The sequence below is a fragment of the Dermacentor andersoni genome, chromosome 3 (genome assembly GCF_023375885.2).
Source record: "Dermacentor andersoni chromosome 3, qqDerAnde1_hic_scaffold, whole genome shotgun sequence".
NCBI classification, from domain to species: domain Eukaryota; kingdom Metazoa; phylum Arthropoda; class Arachnida; order Ixodida; family Ixodidae; genus Dermacentor; species Dermacentor andersoni.
Genome location: NC_092816.1, coordinates 69,892,285 through 69,909,588, shown reverse-complemented (window position 1 = coordinate 69,909,588; position 17,304 = coordinate 69,892,285). Strand labels below are relative to the sequence as shown.

Sequence of the window (17,304 nt, the reverse complement as noted above, 5' to 3'; positions counted from 1 at the left end):
GTGCCTGTAGGTTCGGGTGGCAATCTTGGGGCACGAAATTGAGAGAACAGATTGTATACGGTTAATTTTCGGGCTACCCAGTACTACGGACGGAGGTCTGAGGCTACACACAGAACGCTGTCTTCGGTCGTTAAAAAAATATATTATACTCGGGGCCAACTCTCATTAAAGTTCGGCAACCTTGCGGCAAAGGTTGCGAAGTGCAGTGCTAATTTCACGGGATTGTTTCATTCTCCCTCGAGTGGCGGCAGCCAATTAAAGGCGGGCAGTCTGCCAATCTAAAACGTGCGATTTCCCATTCAATGAGCAATTACTGGTGTGCGGCCGCGGAGACAGTGCGGCGTGTCTCACAGGGAGGAGCTCTCCCAAGGCTGGCGAGGAGCAATCATTCGGAAAGGAGAGGAGCGTGTCGATGGGCATGCTGGCGTGTATTGTCTACGTGGTGCGACGTGACCGATGTTCCTACGGGCGGGCCACTGAAAAGCTGCTACACGCCATGAACTTCATTGCTCCGTGTCGTTATTGTTTATTAATTCTGTTTGCATTCGTAAAAGAAAAATAAATACTAAGTGCTGACTGCTAGAACGAGAAGAAAGGGGTTAACCAAGAGGCCCGGTTTTTATTAGTCATATCCTGAGAAGCCAATAAACAAAGACACCAAGGAAAACATAGGGGAAATTACTAATTGAATTAAAGAAACGATAAATTAATGGCGAAGAAAGTGGATGAAAAAAACAACTTGCCGCAGGTGGGGAACGTCCCACGTCTTCGCATTTCGCGTGCGATGCTCTAACCAATTGGGCTACCGCGGCGCGGTTTCCCCATCCACTTTGTTGGGTATTTATGCGTTACTTCTAGAACTAGCCTTGAGATTGTTAGCCAGCGCTACCACTCACAATCCTTGGCAGCGGATGTGGAACATCGTTTCTGCCCCCAATTATTTATTTCAGTTAATTACGTTATCACCCATTCTGATATGTGCGCCGTCGCTTTTATAAGCAATTGGGTATTAACCTGTCCAGTAACCTCGGCTGGTCTTCAGACATTTGCATCATTAGCAAAGATGTCCATCGTGTTCTATGCTATAGCTGCGCAGTAATCTGCTTCTTGTTCCTCTTGCAGTAAAACAACTAGCATATTTAACCCTTGTACGACCCATACTGGCATTCGCATGCTCAGTGTGGGACCCATAAAAATTTAACCTGGCCACTGCTCTGGAATTCATACAGAGTCGCGCAGCAAGATTTATTTTACTTCAACTAATCTTACCGCACTAGCGTCACTAAACTCAAGTCATCTCTGAACATTCCAACCCTCGAGTACCACCTCAAAACAGCAAGGCTAAGTCTCTTTTACAAGTTTTATCACTCGCTGCTTCACAAGGCGGACATCACATCTGCCCAAGACAAGTGAATCGAAGATGATTCTCGCACTCATAATTTTATTCTTTGAATACTTCCCTTTGCACTTTCATTGTTGGCTTGCGCTTCCGTGCGTTTACCATGAGCTTCTAGCTTATTCGACGCTGTTCTTGATGGAGCCCTCTTATTTAGACGCGCATTCCTTTGTTGTTATTGAACATGCATCACCACATGGCAAAACTCTGAGAGGTCGAAACTCTGTCAGGTATTGCAAGCACGTTTCTAGCGTTCGCAGGACTTCGTCGAATTCTCCGAAAAGGCGCTGACCAATGACGTTTTCTCCTTGACTTCTGCCATCCAACTTATGAAAGGAGAAATGGGTGCGTTTCCCTCGGAGCAATTATTACAATAGATTCTGCAGTTTTACGTCTCAAAACCACTATATGATTATGAGGCACGCCATAGAGGGGGAATATTTTTGACCAACTGGGGTTCTTTAATTGGAACAACATATTTATCATGCACAGAATACATGTAGACAGGTAGATTAGGCTGACAAACAGGAGGAGGTGTTGGAAGGGTGCGGTTACTGGGGTGCTATAACGTAAAGCTATTCCAAACTTTTCTATTCCAATTCTGCAATCAGACCTTCATGAGTGGTCAAAAACATTTTAGGACTACCCCCCCCCCCCCCATTCCCCTGTTTGTCACGCGACGTCACGAAAACCGCGATAGCTCCCCATATGATATGACGTGCACACACTGATTATGCATGATTTGACCGAACAAAAGAAAAATAGTTATTCCTGATTCCCCGCCTTTTCGGCATTAGCCCTCGGCTATTTGTCGAAAGTTTTCGGGCGACACCCAGTTTGCCTGCCTGTCACGCGATGTCACAAAATCCCTCTTTATCCGGTTATTGATATTTAGTGCAGTGTCTCGGCCCCATTGATTCCCCCTCCACTTGACCGTGCTCATCGCCTCTTGTCAGCCAATTGGATAAGATAACCCGCTCAGTGTAGACGATGTTATTCGTTTTTCAAGCAAACAAAAGTGACCTCCTGTGAACGAGGAGATCGTTTGATTGGTCTGTTCAGATAACCCTGTGGTTTACCGTCTGATGCTTGCGTCGGCGGTTACGCAAATTTGACGTCAGGAGAATGGAGTAAAAACATATTGAAGTAGTTTTACGTTACAGGGCCATTGCTGCTCAGTTTCACTGCTATAAAGGCCAAGGTGCTATAAGTGATAAAGTTTCTGAAAAAAATGCTGAACGAATACAAAATTTACCAAAAATTGTGGATGAAAGAACATTGCACTTGAGCATCAGGCTGAAAGAAAAGACAACGAAGTACAAATCCGCCGAACTCATGTACAATTGTAGGAGTACAAAGAAAGCCTTTGAAGTGCAGGAGCGAAAATACTCGCACAGCTCTCTCTATTACGGTTGAGCCTTACAAACAGATTTTTTGCGAGAAAGTGACAGAAACTTTAAAGTGAAAGGAGTGCCATGTGTGGAAATGTTTGTTGTTGGGTCGTACGTGAAGCTTACGGAAGCACATCGAAGAGTTGCTGACATATTTATAAATCCATCTTCGCGCTGCGTTTGCAAGCAACGAACGCAAACAACAACCGGAATGAGAAGAGGAATTTTCTTTGTTTTTATTTGTTTTTGCATGACCGGCTCCTTTGGTGACCTTTAGAATTCCCCAGCGTGCGCATGACAACGCAGCTCTTAGGGACAAGTGATGCTTTTGAATAAATAGCAAAGTGTGGATGTTTGGCGCATTACCTAAGGCGAAGTGGCGTTTGTTGAGGCCTAGCAGGTAATAAATGCCGAATAGCGTGTTCTTTCTGAAGGCCTCTGAGTTTCATTTTTGGTTTTGAATTTCGTCTTGTGTTTGTATTCCTCGTATTCGCAGTAGACGCTCGCTTCCGGGTGTTTCCTATGCCACTCTCACTGACTACCGAAGGTCTCTGACGTTGTCGGCAGGAACTAACGTCGTCGTGGCCGTGATTTCAGTGTGAACAAATTGACGTTTGTTGATAGTGACCGGTCCAGCGCCTGGCCAAATGAAGACTTTTTCTTGCTCTGATGTAATGAGACTGAAATGAGACTTGGGACTGAAATGAGAATGAGACTATAATGACATTTTTCACACCCTAGCACTAGATCAAGCATCCGGCCAGTCCGAAATAAGTACTAGCCATACCACATTCTGGAGAGGTATCGAGAGAACGCTTGTCATCGGAACGAGTAAAGCTTGCATTTCACTAGGTGATTACGACTACCACAGTAACAACGGCATGTAGAAACGGTAGTTACTAAGTCGAATTTGAACTAAAGAAAAAGAAAATGGAAAGCGTACGCCTGCAGTCTTCAGAATGCATGTCGTTTCATATAAACATGGCGAAATGTGGTGAAAAGTATTAATACAAGATTATCTAGAAAAGTGGACTGCGAGAAGAAACCTGGGCTGAGGATGTGGCACTTCATACACATAAAGCATAGAAAGTCATTTTAATTCGTGTGTTAAAAAATAGTCGCAGTTTCGCCCGAAAGGCGCGAAGCATCGATTGCGATAGGAAATTAGTACACAGCTATACAGAGTTTTGTCATCCATATAAACTTCGGAACTTTCGCTTAGTAACTGAATCAACAAGCACTGCGATAGCACGCGCAAGCAAACATGAACACATCCCACTCGATAAGCACGGACAATCGCTGCAAAACGCTGGACGCTGGTGTGAGCAAGCGCGGCAGTAGCAGCGAGCGAAGTGACCTTGGTCAACACCACCTAGATAGCACAAGGCCTGTGCACTCCTATCCATGACGTCATGCTACCTGGCCCGACTGCCATAGAATCTAATGGGGATGCTCCCGAGTAAGCAACAGTGACTTTGACGTCGCCGCTTTCGTCACGCCAGCCTTGGCAATAGAAATTTCGGGCCAAGTAGCATGACGTCATGGAGCGTAGTGAACAGGCCTTGTGCTATCTAGGTGGTGTTGCCTTGGTGCGGTCTATTGCTTCGACGCAAGAGCGCCGAGAACACGGCGCACACAAAGGTACGAGCCATCTGCAGATTCCTTGCAAGATTGGCGCTTGCGACCACGTGTGACCACGCAAAGTACACACTTGGAGGAGTCGAAGGCGCCCGTCTCGCTCCCGCGCTGCCTCCCCGCTTTCCTCCATGTCTGGCGCGCGAGATTGAGCCGCGATCGTCAGTTCCCCTTGCGCTCGGTTGCGAAATGCGCAGTCGCTGCCTGAGCGCAACGCAGTCCCATCCTCCCACGGACTGCCGCGCGACGGAAGAGGGCGCGTTTGCTACCTGCTTTCTGCTTCGCGCACGCCAGATTGAGCCGCGATCGCCTGCTTCCCGCGCGTGATATCACTCGCACATACAGCATACGATGAGCGGTGACGGTGCTATTGCCCTTGGACTTTATAGGGAACATCATGGCCACGACGACAGCGACTGAAGATATGCCCCTGGAGTGTCCATGTAATTGGTATCGCAATAATAAACATGAAGTGAAATTTCACACTTCAAAGCCCACTGTAGTCCATCACATTACAAGGGTAAGTAAGTTTGTAGCAGCACATCGGCTCCTTCAAGCAATCTTTAATTTCAGCTTTCCTGTGTCGACCGAGCACGCAAATTTTATGCTCTTATCGTCCCATCTCATTTCTTTAGCACACCTGAAAGCGACTGTTTCTTGTTTATTGATTTCGTTGCTCCAATACACCACCGGATATCTGGTATAAACATTATCTGACCTTCAGGCTGCGGTGTTTTATATAGTGCATGTCACTCGCTCGTCACTAGAATAACATGCACACTACGTTGGTTCGCACTCGTAACGCTAGCTTACGTAGTTTTCCCTGTCGTCCCTCGGTACGTGGCTTCAAGTTTTCTTGCCGAGTTTGCAGTAACAACGCCTACAGCCACCATTCAAACGAACAAAATATAAAACAAGAAGCACGAACACTTTTTGCAGGCCTCCACACAACTCCGCGGAATCATCGATCAACGTGAAACGTTCTTTGATGTGCCAGTGGGATGTTAGAGGGTTCAGGTCTCGTATTTCCCACTTACGTCAGCATCTCTTCAAGGATCGTCTTCCAACCTGACCTATGGAATGCCGTTTCAATCTCTGGCCCCGAATCAATGAACTTTTCAACGTCTGGCGAACTACAAGGGAGTCATCTACATCTGCACGAACCTTTCATGTGTTCGCCATGCGCTGCAGCCCGGTGACGGGAACCAGTATGTCAAGTTGAGAAAGCGACACGCAAATTCCTGAAGTCAACAGATGTGAGGGGCGAGCTGTGGTATGAATGCGCACCTTCAAATGAAATGGCACCTTCATCGTTATATCTTCTTTCTTTCTTTCTTTCTTTCTTTCTTTCTTTCTTTCTTTCTTTCTTTCTTTCTTCGTTTTCATCCCATAACCGCCTAGCCCACATGTTGGATAATGCAAACAAGGTTCGTGTGTGGTTGAACTTCCTTTCCGCTGTCTTCACTCTCTGTCTCTCTCTCTCTCTTTCATATATCGAATACCAGTGAAAATGTCACTTTCATGCCAATCAGGGTTATACCAACCCAACGGGCCACGCTTGTTTGACACTATTTCGTTCCGACTGTTCACCTGATCACTCAGGCACTGCTGAGAGGATCCCACACAGATCACCACACTTAAATATTTTCTTAAAATATAGTACTGCTGCTTTCAGGACCTAGATCAATTTGAGAAGATACTGAACTCTCCCGTGTCAACCTTTCTGCGAAAATATTTGATTACAGTGCTTATATGGATAGTTCTCACATAAATTTCACGGCTTTGTTTTAGCGAACGTCCTCATGTTTCGTTATTTTCCGCGACATACCTGATATACGTATACACTTCTTGTAAACCGCATATATTGTCATGAAATGACTCTTGAAGACGCGCACAGCATCGGCAAGCCACACTGCTGGACAAGATGGCGTTGATGCTGTCAAACCTGCATCCTCAGTGTCCACTTCCTCTTTTTCAACGCACGCACCTTGCAGAGCCTGCGTACCAGTCTGAACTTCTTTCTTAAGGCTGGCTGCTGACACCTGGTGGCATTACTCTACCTCCGAAAGAAAAGCATCGACCGGATGCGCACTAAACTAGAAAGCACAGAACAACAGAGCAGTACGCGCACAGGAAGCGCCGGAAAACATTGGGCGATATGCGAAGTGAATGTGTAAAAGTCGCATGAGGTCAGCACTGCGCCGCCTTAACGCCCGAAAGAGAGTCGGCGGATCTGATTGCAAATGCAGTCGTACCCGTCGGTGAAGCAGCGTTGACTGGCCTGTCATACGGAACTGATTGCTGCTATGTACAGGATCTTCTCCATCGTTGTGGCTTAGTTCGATAATTCAGCCACGGTCTTCAGTGAACTTCGCACAAGGCCAGCAAATAGCTGCTTTTTAACTTCACGCATTAAATGGCGCAGCTTCTCTTCCTCTGGCGTGGTTGGGTCCACCCTTCGAAACAGGCAGGTCATATCTTCGACGTACGACGCCCCGCTCTCATTCGGAAGATGGATGCGGTAGTGGAGGGCCCATTAGGCCCGTTCACAATGATCAGCATTGATGTATATTTCCAGCAAATAATGGTGAAACTCGAGCCACTATTTGATCAGCCCTTCTCGATTCTCGTACCAAGTGCGAGTACCGTCCCCCAAGCTGAATGAATTACGCATTTCTCAAATTTGCCATGTCGCTCCACTCGTTGATTTCTACAACGTGCTCAAAGTGAGCCAACCAGTCTTCTACATCTTCACTGATATAGGGCTAGTACTCCTGCTACGAGGAGGAGTTTGTGGCATCGTATGAACAGCACACCGCACCTTCACCAGTTTTGTCATGAAATGGCACTTGAAGATGTGCACAGCGTCAGCAAGGCAGACATCTGGACAAGATGGCGTGGATATTCTCAAGCCTAATTCCTCAGTCTCCACTTCCTCTTTCTCAGCAGCCGCATCCTGCAGAAGGTGCGTGCCAGTCGTAAATTCCTTCTTAGCGCTGGCTAGTGACACCTGCTGGCACTATGTTGCTGTGCTTGGAACGACAGAAAGCTGAGATAGTAGGTAGCCACTGCGGGTTGAGTAGCCACTGTAGCTGAACGCTTAGAGACGTCGGTATCGAGGGGGACGGACGTGATTACAGAAGGCAGTAATAGCAAGGAAAGAGTAGTGGCTATACCTTACATTCATTCAGTATCGCACAAGCTTAAAAAATTTGGAAGTAGATAAGGTGTTAATGTTGCTTTCACTGCTCCTAATAAGCTAGGTAAGATATGCGCTGCCATGCAGAGAAAAAAGAAGCAGGTGAAATGCAAAAAATAAAAGATATTTGTCCAGTGAAGCATGTCAAGAACAACAATTTTACTGAGTGTCGTATGGGCGTGGTAGATAAAGTTTCCTTTAGCTGTGGCCATTTCTACGTAGGGAAAACGGGGTGGTGCGATAATCAGAGGCTAATGGAACAAAAAAGGTCGTTGACTCGTGGATCGCTTTCTCATATTTCTTTACATTGCCAAGACCACCAGGATTGTAACTGCACGCGTGAGTTAGAGGAATGCGCGATATTGTACAGGCATAGGAATAAAGACAGGCGTCTTATGCATATGGTCGAGGCATGGCATATCAATAATGGTGGGAGTGCGTGAGTGAGTCAGCCTTCGCTTACCTTACATAAGGAAGAGATCAAATGCCTTAACAGTTATCTCTCACGTAGACCGGCAGGTGTACCGAATCGACACATGGTGCTACCATTCCAGAACATGCGCAGATGAGTTTTGTGTCTTCTTTCTTTTTTTCGCCTCATTGCTTCCTTCAGTTGATAGCCGGCGTTCGTGTCATCCACGTCTCTTCTCTTGTGCCCGTGTCTGCACGCCTTACCCCTTCTTTGAATTATGTTGCTGTGCAATGTCTTCTATACAGATGCTGATTCTGTTTTAATGATCCCGCCTTATTAACACGGCTGACCTTTTAGGCCCTTCGTAATCTGAGCGACTCGCACTAATTAGTGCGTGTTTCATAAATTAATTCTTGCGACACTCCCTTATACCTGACTTACTTTTCTTTTGTCCAGTATGTTCTGCAAATTATCTAGTTTATTCTTTGAACTCTTTTTTCCAAGCTGGCTTTTACATTTACAGCTATCATTGAAATAAGTCCCATAGATATTACTTGTAATATCAGGGAGTCTTTGATAGCCTTTTTGCTCTTACAATTAATGCAGACCTTCATAATGTTTCTTTTTCTTCAGAAGACGTGTACTCCTCCGCGTTCTTTTGAAATAGTATAGGAGTCTTTCATTTGGCATGCTTTTTCCCATCGTGAAAAAGATTACAGTTCCATTAATCGATTTACTGTGATTCGTTACAATGTATTCAGATGAAGTCTTGTTATAAAAGTAGTTCTTTACTCGAGTAAAGTCTCAGCCTTCCGTATCACCAAGTAACGCGGGATTTGTTGTTTGTTTGCGCCGTATTTTTTAACTGCCTTGATTGCATGCGCAGTTCTCCCTGTCTCCGTTTATACACGTATCTCTCCGCACCACTGCGTTTATCCTAGCCAATATGTAAAGTGATAAAATAGAATTGGTTTTTTTTTCACTTTTCCTTCAATAACGCGTTCCTATCGCATGCCGACAGAATTGTCGGGACCACTCTTGAGTCGTTAGCTGCGTCTCGCTTGAACCGATTCTCGGCGGAATTATAAAGATAAGTAAACTGGAGTCCCAACTTTATTTGCTAAGTGCGCGGCGGCACTTTCCAGTCGAGAGAGTCACTTTCTGTGAACGCAGTCGACGATTGGTGGGGTGGAGTACGGTTCTAATGGCGTCGCCAGGACAGGCGATGGTTCCGGAGCTGGCAAGTACTGCGCTTCTAGTCTGACCATGCATAAGCATCGATTTCTACCATCCATTTCTCTCATCCTCTCTAGCGCTCCTTGCCACCATAATGGCGAGAATTCTCTATTTGCATCTGAATGCCTGGAATAGTTTCGGGTCAGTTCCCAATTTTCAACATGTCTGGGCGATAAGGAAGAAATGAGGTCTGTGCAATCAGCGACGAGTGAAGTCTGACAACCTGCGGTTGCGGCCTTATGTACATGCCGTTCAGTGTCTTGGTGCAATGAGGCTCGTTACGCCAGAAGAGCTTTAACTAGAGAAGTAGGAAATTGCATGACAAACTCCTTCCAGTGTTCCGAATTTCGCAAACCATGCAGACGGATGCATCCAATCTAGCAGATTGCTATTATCGCGTTTACTTTTGCTCCATTTTAGGCAGTTATGAATGGTCTAGCGGAAACACCTCACAGCTCTACCGCAAGACAGATTCCGTTCCAGATGTCGGAGTTACGGCAGAGCGTATGTCGGCAAAATAACGAGAGCAAACTCGGGCTCGTTCACAACGCATATCTCTAGCTTAGACGTTACGCAGACTCAAGCTTGCCAACAAAACTACAGCCTTGCTCACTCGATTTCAAGCTCACCAGAAATCAAGCCATGCCATACACACTCGGCCTCATACTCGCCAAAATCACGCTAAGCCAGGGTCACTCGGACTCGCGGGCTCACAGAATCGTACTCGGAGGCCCCCTCACCTACGGAATCATCTCGACCCTTCGACACGCAACACTCACTCGCAATTACATAGGCTTAGTCCCACATGAAAACTCGCAGACCCAAAACGCACGTGATCCAGACTTGAGCTCACATTCACTGGGGATCACTCCTACTGAAACCTGAATCCCACTCTATCGTATATACTCAGTTATAGTCAGTCCGATGCAGGCTCCCACTTACGCACACTCACCTCAGCTCACTCAGACGCAATATCACGGATGACTCTGAGTCTTAGTCTGAATGAATGGAGTCACGGATCTGTTGGCTGACGTATGTTGCAGAACGTTTTGGCAGCATTGCTCTACCGTAAGCGACATGCCAGCTAAGCTACGCTGCATGTGCTCCTGGAGCGGCATTTGGCAGCGTGGTCGGTAGAACACTAGTTGTATATAAAAAAAAGACGCTCTGCTATTTCTGCAACCATTGCGAAAATTAGAAGGTGCCGACCAAAAAAAAAAAAAAAGATGGAAGATGTACCATTCCGGCCAGACGTACCATCAGATGAGCCATCCCAACCGGACGGATTTTGACTTCTGCAACCATTGTTGCAGTGTTGGAGAAGCTCAAAATGCAAGTTGCCAAATTGACCCCATGTGCAACCAGATGAGTATATTTGACACAATGGACTTATGCTACAAAGGGAGGGAGCATGGTTACATAACATGCTCTCTCTCCCCCTTACAGAACCATGGTTACAGAAACGGAGGGAGCATGCTTACAGAAAACGCCTATAACTATTGTTTTATCAAAAATATTTCAAAACAAATTATATGAAAATTAGCCGCTAAGATGACTATCATTACACTGAGTTTCATATACTTTTCTTCATTACATTGTTCACAATAAAGTTGTAAATATTGCGGAATTCCCGTCTGCCATCCGGCGGTACTTGCACACGTCACTACTTTATGAAAGAATAAGAATAATTCCACAGCCAAAATATATATTCGTTGTCTGTGTCCTTCAATAATAATAATAATAATAATAATAATAATAATAATAATAATAATAATAATAATAATAATAATAATAATAATAATAATACGTAGATGCGTCGGCTAATTTAAAACACACCATAGCTTCGCTGCTCGTTCTTCTTCGCAGAGTGGTAGGGATGATGAATTCTTTTCTTTTTCTTACTTTGCATTGACCAGGCGTGGAAGTTTTTCAGCGTTTTGTAAGTTTAAGGTTGAAGCAACAGTGCCATGTATTTTTCTGCGTCGCTTACTGAAAGCATATAACTGAGACTGCGCCGCACTGCGTGTCGACAGCGAAAATCTTTTAGGCTGGGGCTCCTCTGGCACAAAAAGAAGGCGGTTTCTTTCAAAAGACTTCAGTTCACCCGCTCGTGAGCGGTATTACACTTCTAAAAGAAGTGCCGCCACATTACGGTATAACAACCTGGAAACCCTTGATTCCAAGAAGTTCCCGCAATGATACATGATGCTACTGAATCCGTAGTTTTCCATCAACATTACCAGTGCTGTAACTCAACAAAATGCTTTTGAAGCCATAGTATCTCCCAACATTGCCTATGCAGCCCCACGAAAGAAAACTCTTAAAAGCGTAGTTACCTACCGACCTTGTCAATACCTTACCATGCTTAAAGAGTTATATAAATGTAACATGCAAGTTCAGGGTTGGAACCGTAACTGCCGCATGAGAGATCTCACCTGTGAAACATCGTGATCGTAATGACACCGTAATGAATTTGTATGATTGCTGTGCTGCACAGAAGCTTTGACGAATAATGAAAACGTCACAAAGTAATGTAACATAACTACACGGAAGGGAAGGGATCACAATACCGGCAATTGCTATAGGTACTCGTGTGTGTGACTCCTTTCCTTCTGAGTTGTGCAGTACTCCTCAGTGTTGTAGCTATTTGTTAGGTAGTCTTATTAAAGTGGAACTCATACACTAAACAGTTCATTGAAAAATAAATATCTTAGCGAGAATAAAGAATAAAACCATCTTCGTGGCTCTTGTGTGGGAATCAAAAGCTCGACTGTTTGTGTCTGGCTCGGCTGTAAGTTTGTGTAACTGTATGTTTACCTGCATTCTTAACAGGCATGATCAGTGATGGACCAACTGAAAGCTTTGTTCTTACATATGCAAGAAATAACGTGATTATGATAACTTATCAGCTTGAAACTGCCAAGTCTCAGCAAAGATGAAATGTAACACGCAGCATAACCGAAAGACGCCATGTTGTCTTTCTAATGGGGAAGTTAAGATCAGATACAACGAAAAGAAAACCCCAAGGACACTAGCCTGATAAATCTGCTTTGTGTCCATTTTTATGAGCAATATTGTTTACGTGCAATACTACCTGTACAATAAGGGTAAGCGAGATTGAGCACACTACTACATGTCACTGTAACTAGCGTATACAAATTGAAATATATAATGCCTAGCCTCACATGCTTCCGTCAGAGCATCACTACCTACTTTTTGTTGTTAACCTGTAAAAGTGGCAAGGCATAACAGACAAGCCAATGCCATGTAGTGCTACCTTGGAGTGTCACCTTGGCCAGTCTTTGTCAGGAGGAACTTTTGCAGAAAAAGTTGAAAACCGCCAACTGTAGCACACATTTTAGAGAAGTTCTATGTTACAAAAAGCAAGGCGATTAAACAAGCTAACGGCTATCTATGGAAATGTATAGGTGTAATCCGTGTGAGCTCTGCGAAATGTCCACTACTTGCTTTGTTCAAGTAACTTATTAATTACCAAAACACCCCTCTCAGGGTATTTTTTACATGCGGGGTTGGTTTCGGTTCGATAAAGAAAAATGTCGTCTATAGTGGCCTTGAAACGGTACAAACTTTGATTGGCGAGATCATCCCGGTCCCGGGCCGTCTGAATGAAGGACTTCAGGTACAAAGAAGTATATGTGCAGGTTGCAGATACATGGGACGCGATCGTGGATTATTCGGAGCGCGCAGTCGGTTGCGCTGCGCCCGAGCCACGTGAGTCACGCCAGTCACGTGAGGCGAAACTGAACGCAAACTGAACACGCGTTTAGAATAACGATCGCCCATCGCACCCCTGGTCTTCTTATGATGGATGGGTAATGGCGCAGCAGCGATATGCAGGCAAACTTGAAGAGTTGAAAACGGAAGAAATTGAAAAAGAAAAAGCTCGCAAATTTGGTCTTATTTCTCAGTTGTGAAAGTTAGGACACGCTACTGTAGTAGCAATACTGGTTATACAGAAATACAGCAGTAGGGCTTTGAATAGCTTCGAGGGTTCCAGACTGGGCAGGAATTTCTTATTTTCGGTGGCACTTTTCTCGAATATGCTAGTAGTTTCACAGAGAATTGTGCGGGTATCAAGAAACGACGCAAACTCTCAAGACGAAGTTGGCTTCCTTGGTTATTTTAGTGCGAAGGCACGACTTGCCTACTAACCTCGATTTCGCCTCTGTCTAGGTGAAGCGTCTTTATGCAGCCCCGCGCAAATTTAAAATAATGTGTGACCGACGGTGGAATCAAGCCTCGGCCGCCGAGCACAGCAGCCCGGTGCTCCAGCCATTAGGCCACGATCCCATGCATATTTCTCTTGTTCCAAAGACAGCCAGGGGTGCTATTCTCGACACGCATGGCGGCTGCACAGCCGCCATTATCCGCCATGTTGACTCTCTGATTGGTTGTGGAGAGCTCACGTGCCTTGGAATTTGTGCCGGGAAACGGAAGTTTTGCGAAATGTCATTTTGCGTTTTCATCAAGATGACGAAACGTGACGTGGAGCTGCAAATTTTATGGACTAATACATTCTTTTTGGTCCTTGGCAGATATATTGTGATGTTAGCGCTTCAAAAAGAATGTGAGCGGTAGCGTGCAGAAGCCAGTGCAATGCATCTGCAATTGCGCGAATATGTGGTGGCGATCCAAGATATGCGCCATGCCAGCTTGCTGATTAGCTGAAGGAATATCTCGTGAGGAGCGTCACAGGAAGGGCTGTTTCGTAAACGTCATTTTGACGATGCGTGACGTTGCGCTGGGTCGCCATTGCTGAGATTTTCTGCCATAATTTTTGCTGCGACGAGCCGCGCGAATTATGCTAATAAGCAGCCATATGCAATGACAGCCGAGAGGAATGCGTATCGCCACATTTTCCCCGCCGTTTGGCGCCACGAAAATCTTTTGTTCATCACGCGTGCTCATAGTATTTGCACCGCTCTCGCGTAGTGTTGGCATTTGTGTTTGGGGCCATCATTTTTTAAAAGAACGCGTTTATACGAAATAATATTGGTTGAACATAGCAAACTTTCGGCAATGTTGTCCACTTTTCACTGCTGCATTTGTATTGTAATCAAGATTAATGCCTTTTAGCACAATCAAAAGTTATGACAACGGCCTCTTTCTAATTTATAAAAGGAAATGTACGCAAGGCGGCGCCTTGAAGTTTCCTCCCGCGGTGCGAGTAACCAGCGAAATGAACAAGAGATGGCAGCGCTGGCGCTTCCGTCGCGCTAGTGGATATCTCTGGCGCGCGCAACGCTATCGATGATACTCGGCCGTTTCTCAGCCAGTCGAGTCGGGCTGAGTCACTTGCGTTTCACGAGATAGCGATAACGTGGCCTAGAACGTGCGCGCATCACCACTGGTAGGTCGCGTATGTTGTCTCAAGCAAGAAAACAAGCGCGTAGGCGCCAACATGCGATGACTCATTCCATTTTCCGGCGACACGCATTTAGCTATTGGAGCAGACGACGGCTTGTACACAGCAGACGACGGAAGCGAGAAGCGTTTTCGACGGAATAATCATACGCTTTGAGATAGCTGCTTTATTTTTACTGCGGAGGAAAACTGTTTTGCTTTACCGATAACGCTACATTCAGTGCCTTCATTTCAGTTTCTTAGGCGAAACGTCAAGTTGGCGTCACGTTACGTAAGCAAAACTGGGCCACCAGCGCCATTTTGTTTGCGTCGCGTCTACGTCAAGCACCGAAGAAAATGACGGAATGTCCAGAATAGCGCCCCAGCTCTTTGAAACGATCGGCGTGTGCCACCCCCATGCCACTTCGTTGTCTTCTTTCATCGTGACAGCTTGCGCTTGGCGTTATGACACTCAACCATGCTCCCTATAAGATGTGCACGCATCCCGGGCCGCTTAGTCACTCATCCCTTACGGCTCGCCTTGTGCGCAACGACGCTGCAGGTGTATGCGCGAAAAAAAAAAAGAAAACTGTCAAGAGAGGCAATAAAAACCATCTAAACGAGATATCTGATCCGCGCCGGCTGACACGCGGCTACGAGTGGTGTCTTTGCCGAAGTAGCGCCGCCTTACCAGCGCCTCGCTTGCCGCCAGCGCTGGAAACGACGTGCAATGTCCCAACAAAAGATAATCGTGCTGCGATTGCTGCAGCTAGCTGACTTGCGAATTTCCTTCCTGCCTTAGCTGAACGCGCCCTGAGCCGAGCCGCGTAATGTAAAGCCGGTGCGCCAATGTAAGGTGCGGGTGGCACCTCTGGCCCCGCTTTCGCGAGTTATTATGAGCAGTTGTGAGGTTTACGCAGGAGACGTGAGCACTCGGTCAGTGCTGACACAGACTCGTGCAACGACACATTATGCCAATCACCACCGCACAGGCACATCAACTACATTTATCGGCTCTGGGAGCGGCTCGACGGTGTGACAAGCAAGCACCGGCCAGCGATTCGGCGACAAATATTAAATGTCCAGTTGCGATAGAGCTAGCTACATGTCCAGAAAGAATGACGACGATTGAACTTCACAAAATCACTCGCATGAGGTCAACATTAACCTAGAGCAAAGAAGCGTGCCATTTATAATGGCAGGCACACGGGCAGGGGGTGGATTAATAAGTGATTCGTAGATAAACATCTTTCTGACACAACAAGGAATTCAAGTTCATTCGAACTTACCGTGCAATCCTTTGACAGGAGCCGGAGAATCCACGACGCTGCATGGTTGGACCTTACAGCAGCGACAGACGCGGGAAATCATGAAACCTGAGACGAAGATGCCGCTGCTCCCACATCTGAAACCACCACAAAAATCGGCCTGCGTACGCCCGGCCGTCTCCTTCCGCGCCGTGGCGTCGTCGCGCATGTTCCGAGCAAAAAGTTAGTTCGAGTTAAGTTTTAATGCTGCATTAGCGGAACGGATAAAGGATGGGCCTGCTGACAATCGCAGACAATAATGGCACTCACCACATCAGCCACACAGAAAATTAACTAGTTATTGTAACCCAACAGAAGATTCCATTGTGCAACGGCTTCGGAGCCATTGACGCGCGTTACAGAACGTGGCTGGCACGGCGTTCGTGCGGCTGTGGTCCCGTAGGATGTTCCTGTAACTTTACGCGGTTTTCTTAACATTGTAGAGACACCACTGGAAAGTGTTGTGTGTGAGTGCGCCAGACAGTAGAGTTTCTCGAGACACCAGTTTGGTTCTACAAAACCACGTCACAGCCGGTAAGCTTACTGAATCAGCTTTTGGTCTATCGTGTGCATTCGCATTTAGTGGGGAGCCGCTCGACACGGAATTCGGGACACTTAGTTGCAACTTATACTTCATTGTGCATCTGGGGTATCGCAGCTTGCATGTGGGCTGTAGTTCACCAACGAACTTGAGCTAACTCAATAGCCGGAGGGAAGTTTCCTGCCAACGTAAGGGATTAAAATTGTTTGGGCGATGAAGCTTGCGACGGTGTTCAGACTTGTTGGAAAAGGAAGGAACAAGAAACGCGCGCTTCACATCGCGTAGGAAGGGCAGGAATTCCGCGAACGTTTATTGTTCAATCTAGAACTCCCGATGATTAGCGTTCTGAGTTTGTGGCCACGCCGGTGTCAGACACCTCATAACGTCGGGCACCGATAAATTGTTTTTAATGTTACTTCTCTCCCCCTTGCGGGTTTCCGTAGAACTATTACGTCAAACTGTTGCCTTTGCTTCGAGTTGTTGAGAAATTCGACTTCGCCCTGTCATCTACCAGCCGCCTGGTTAGCTCAGATGGTAGAGCGGCTGCCCAGGGAAGGCGGTGGTCCCGGGTTCGAGTCCCGGACTAGGACGAATTTTTCTTTAACTGCGAGGCTTTTCCTTCAAGGAACCCGTATGGGTTTCCTTTGTAGCATTTGCTACGAACGGGTGGATGTCTGATTTTCCCTTTATTATTGTTATTAGCATTCTTTGGGAACATTACCCTCTTAGCAGTATTTCTCTAGCTATGTAGGTTCCTAGCTGATCTCTTTTCTGCGCACTTGTGTTTCTGGCCCATTCGTGGCCAAATGGGTAGAGCATTGGA

General features: G+C 46.2%; 1 long non-coding RNA gene and 1 other non-coding gene across 4 annotated transcripts in view; one reads left to right on the top strand and one right to left on the bottom strand.

The window, feature by feature from the left end:
• LOC129380617 (uncharacterized) overlaps positions 1-16,053 on the bottom strand; it is a 468,422-nt gene extending 452,369 nt beyond the window's left edge. For all 3 annotated transcript variants that reach the window (XR_011893000.1, XR_011892999.1, XR_008608803.2), the window contains exon 1: positions 15,923-16,053. This is a non-coding gene — a long non-coding RNA (uncharacterized lncRNA). The remainder of the gene's footprint in view (positions 1-15,922) is intronic.
• A 944-nt stretch (positions 16,054-16,997) lies between these two features.
• TRNAP-GGG (transfer RNA proline (anticodon GGG)) lies at positions 16,998-17,072 on the top strand. Its single transcript has one exon. It is a non-coding gene; the product is annotated as a tRNA-Pro (tRNA).
• Positions 17,073-17,304: the final 232 nt, after the last annotated feature.